The sequence below is a fragment of the Tupaia chinensis genome, unplaced genomic scaffold, assembly GCF_000334495.1.
Source record: "Tupaia chinensis unplaced genomic scaffold, TupChi_1.0 Scaffold145156_1, whole genome shotgun sequence".
In the NCBI taxonomy this organism is placed as follows: Eukaryota; Metazoa; Chordata; class Mammalia; order Scandentia; family Tupaiidae; genus Tupaia; species Tupaia belangeri.
Genome location: NW_006205016.1, coordinates 542,956 through 547,929, shown reverse-complemented (window position 1 = coordinate 547,929; position 4,974 = coordinate 542,956). Strand labels below are relative to the sequence as shown.

At 44.2% G+C, this 4,974-nt stretch overlaps 1 long non-coding RNA gene across 1 annotated transcript in view; it reads left to right on the top strand.

Moving 5' to 3' along the window:
* Nucleotides 1-4,974, top strand: part of LOC102485463 (uncharacterized) — a 58,212-nt gene that overhangs the window by 52,242 nt on the left and 996 nt on the right. The gene's annotated exons all lie outside the window — the stretch shown is intronic.

Here is a 4,974-nt window from a genome sequence, read left to right as displayed (position 1 = left end):
CCAAGATCCCGAGAGGAGAATGGAGGAGAAGGTATTGTGGCGTGACCATCCTCCCTGGGGGGTGATTTCTCGCTTTCTGTCTCTGTCTCTCTCTGTCTGGCGAGCGCCCGCGCCCTATAGCGAAAACCTCTCCAAAAAAAAAAATTATTCTTTTTCCTTGGAGGAGAGGTTTTTTTCTTCCTTTCCCATATTTCTTGTGGTCCTGTGATTTCTAGCCATGAGGAATCTTCTTCTGAAGGCCTTGGCTCCTGCCTGAGTGGGAGAACCGGAGGGGATTATTAACAAGAGAAAAGGTGGAGCTGAGAGCAAGAGAAAATCTTTACCTTTAAAAAATTTTAAAAAGGAAAAACTACAAAAAATGAGAAGATGGAAGCAGGAGAGACAGAGACACAGAGACAGAGATCAAAGGCTAGATAGAGAAGCTCTCTACCACGCTAGCTTGTTTGCTGGAGGCTGAATTATCAGTAGGAACTCTGAAATGACTACCTTCCACAAACTTTTTAAAGTACCCTAGTGTGCTTGGTCTTTCTGATTTGGCCATGCCTTCCCTTGAGACTGAGGCTACATCTTGAGCCACGTCCTTGGAATAAACACTGGTATGGTCTTAAGGGACTCCTGATGAATAGCAAAAGATACTGCTATCATGAAATTCAAAGCCTCTCTGCGGCTGTGTGCCCAGAACAGCGAGAGTAATGATGGGTAACATGGGTTTAGGAGTGATCAGGCCCAGGACATACGATGGGACACATTCTTGTCTGGGCTCACGAAGAATTAGAGATACAGACAGAGGGGATAGTAAGCAGAGTTTTAAGATAGGAAAGGGAGGCCAGCAGGTGGCATAGAAGTAAAGGTGCTGGACTCCCATGTGACCAACTGAAGTTCAAATCCTGGACCCAGTGACTTGAAACTCATGCCAGGCACATGTGTGTGCATGTGCAACATCCCAAGAAGAGAATGAAGGAGAAGGGATAGCGGCATGGCCATCCCCCCAGGGAAATGATTTCTGGCTTTTTCTATTTTTCTCTGTCTCTCTGGCAAGTGCACTTGCCCTATAGCAAAAATCACTCAAAAACAAAACAAAACAAAAAAAAAAAAAGAGGAAAGGAAGACCAGCGCTTCTAAGCAGGGAGCAGATCTCAGAAAACAGGTTGCCCAAAAGGAACTAGGGCTGGGTTGTGGGGGAAGGTGTTTAATCTTGGTCAGGAAGGGCTTTGTCTGGGCTTGTTCTAGGTGTGTCTTGCACATGAGTGCTTCTGCCCCCACCCCATAATGAGTGTCACATGCTGGATGGGTCTGGTTATTCTAATTTTGGAGTAGGTGTGAAGGGTAGGAGATTCTTTTTTGTCTAGAAGCTTTGGGCCATACAAACCATTTTCTTCCTAGAATGTGGTAAGGCCTGGAAAAAGCCTTTGTTTTAGATCATGCTGCCTAGGTTCATCACTGAGCTAATGTTGCAAGTCATTTATCCTGAGTAGGCAGCTAAGCTGTTGTGTCTCCATCTTAAAATTTATCCATTTTGTGATTCCATTTTGGGCCTATACCCTAACTATATTCTTAGGGACCTTGTCACCTATCTCACTAAGACCAGACTTATTCTTTATTTCACCAGAAACATTTTTATATATTGCCACAGACTTATTTATTTATTTATTTTCAATTTTTGCAATGGGGTGCATGTGCTCGCAGGAGAAACAGAGAGAGGGAAAATAAGGAACTTCCCGAGGGGATGGCCATGCTGAAGCCCCTTTTCCATTCTTCTCATGGGATTTTGGGCACATATGCATGCACGCACATGCACCTGGTGTGAGTTTTCACACCACTGGGTCTGGAACTCAAATTGTGCAGTCAGCTATGTGGGATCCAGTGTCTTTTTTCTTTTTGAGAGGTTTTTGCTATAAGGCGCGTGTTCTCGCCAGAAAGACAGAGACAGAAAGATAGAAAGTGAGAAATCACCCCCCAGAGGGGATTGCCATGCTGCAATCCCTTCTCCTCCATTCTCCTTTCAGGATCTTGGGCACACATACACACGCGCTTGGTGTGAGTTTAAGCCACTGGGTCTAGGACTCGAACCACAGTCGACTACATGGGAGTCCAGCAACAAGGCCATTACACTAACTGCTGGTCCCTGGGATCCAGTGTCTTAACAAAATATTTATTTTAATGAGAGTATATGCTCATGCCATTGAACAAGTGAAGTGACAAGAGAAAGGAAGGGAGGGGAGATAGCGAGGGAAGAGGACATAAAGAAAGTGGTATTTAAAAAAAGTATTTATTTTTTTTGGAGAGGTTTTTTGGTATACGGCACATGTGTTCGCCAGAAAGACAGAGACAGGAAGACAGAGAGAAATCACCCCCCAGGGGGGTTGGCCATGACACAGTCCCTTCTTCATTCTCCTCTGGGGATCTTGGGCACGCACACATACGCATCCAGCATGAGTTCAAGTCACCAAGTCCGGGACTCAAACAGCAGTTGACTACATGGAAGTCCAGCGACATAGCCATTATGCTATCTGCTGGGCCAGAAAGTGGTATTTTTTTAAAAAATTGCCAGAGAGTATATGGGCTCCCCGAGAGAGAGAAAGAGAAATGTCAATAGAATTAACCAACTGTGTAGAAATAATAATGTGGTTTATTTCTTTTTCTTTTTTCTTTTTTTTAAGAGAAAGATTTTTGTTATAGGACTTGCCCACTCACCAGAGACACAGACCGAAAGCGATAAATTACCCCCCAGGGGGATGGCCATGTCACAATCCCTTTTCCTCCATCCTCCTCTTGAGATTTTGGGCACATGTACATAGTCCTAGAGTAAGCTTTAAGGTGCTGGGTCTGAGACTTGAACCACTGTCAACTTCGTGGGAATCTAGCGATATAACCATTACATCACCTGTTGGTCCCAGTGTGGTTTATTTCTAAGCACAAATGTAAGTGACTGACCTGGAGAAAGATGAACATGTTTTTTGGGATGCTGAGATACAGTGGTTCCTTTTATATAGTTTTGAGGACAGGAGAGTTGTCAATCAGTATAAGAAGTCTTTTAAATTGGTCCAGCCCCAAAAGGTGGGGACATCTGGAAGTGGAGGCTTGTTTGTTTTAGGTGAATTTGAAAAAAAATTTTTTGAGGGAGAGACAGAGACAATAAGAGAGAAAATTAGAAATAGACCCTGTTTTTATTTTATATATTAATTATAATTATAACTCCCAGTAATGCTAATTTTTTTTTGGAGAGGTTTTTTTTCTATAGGGTACGTGCGTTCGCCAGACAGACAGAGAGAGACAGAGAGATAGAAAGCGAGAAATCATCCCCCAGGGGGGATGGCCACGTCGCAATCCCATCTCCCATTCTCCTCTCGGGATCTTGGGCATGCACGTACATGCACCCGGTTTGAGTTTAAGGCACTAGGTCCGGGACGCGAACCACGGTCGACTACGTGGGAGTCTAGCGACATAGCCATTACGCTAACTGCTGGTCCCTCTCCTTTGGGATCTTGGACATGCATGCACATGGTGTGAACTTCAAACCAGTGGATCTGGGACTCAAACTGCAGTTGGCCATGTGGGAGTCCAGCGACATAACTGCTACGCCATGTGGTTGCCCTCAAAATTCTTAGATTAGTACCCCTGTCCAGGATCCTGATGGAATGGAGAATTGGAGTAAAAAGGATTGTGGTATGACCAGGCCCCGTTGGGGGATGTGCACGTTCTCTCTTTTTCTCTTACTTGCACACGTGTTCTGGCATTAAATAAAGAAAAAAAAACTATCTTTTTTCAAAAAAAAAATTATTTTTTGTTATTATTTTAAAATTTGACCAAAGAGAGACAGAAAGAAAGGGAAAGTGAAAAAGCAAGTGGCCAGATCTGAGATTCAAATTGCAGTAGGCCACGTGGGAGTTGAGTGCCTTAGCCACCACACCACCGGCTGTCCCCCCCCCAAAAAAAAAACCCACCATTTTTTTTTTGCCCAAATGAATTCCTCCTTAAGTATCATTTTACCACAATTTTTTGAAGTTATGTTATATTATCATGTAAGTGTTAATCTTCATTAATACAAAAAGAACTTCTGAAAAGTAGAACTGGACAAAACCATACTTAAAAATGAGAATTGAGGGACCAGCAGTTAGCATAATGGCTATGTCGCTGGACTCCCAAGTAATCGACTGTGGTTCGAGTCCCGGACCTGGTGGCTTAAACTCACGCCGGGCGCATGTGCGTGCGTGCCTATGATCCCAAGAGGACAATGGAGGAGAAGGGATTGCGGCATGGCCATCCCCCCTGGGGGGTGATTTTCTGCTTTCTGTCTCTCTGTCTCTCTCTGTCTATCTGGCGAAGGCACACGCCCTATAGCAAAAACCTCCCCCCCCCCCCCCAAAAAAAAAAAAAGAGAATTGAGGGGCCAACATGTAGTGTAGTGGTTAAGGCACTGGACTTCCACATGGCTCACTGCAGTTCAACTCCCGAACCTGCCTGCTTAAAATATCATGCCAGGCACATGTCAATGTGTGCTCAAATTCCCAGGGGGAGAACAGAATAGAAAGGATTGCAGCGCAGCCATCCCCTCGGGGGGATGATTTATCACTTTCCCTCTCACTGTCTCTCTCTGGCAAACATACATGCATTATGGCAAAAATCTTAATAAAAACGAAATAGAAAACAAACAAACAAACAAAAAAAGAGAATTGGCTGAGCCAGCAGGTAGCATGGAGGTTAAAGTGGCTGAATCCCACATGGCCTACTTGATTTGATTCTTGGCCCCAGCAGCTTGAAAATCCCAATGGTGCATGTGTGTGCTTGCCCAAAATTCTGAGAGCAGGATGGAAGAAAATGGATTGCAGTGTGGCCTAACCCCCTTTCAGGGTGCTTTCTTACTTTGTCTTTCCAGCAGTCACACATGTTGTATGGTAAAAACCTTAAGCTAAACAAAACAAAAGAATTGGCATGAACAGAGAGTTTACAGAAAAAGAAATGGCACTTTATACT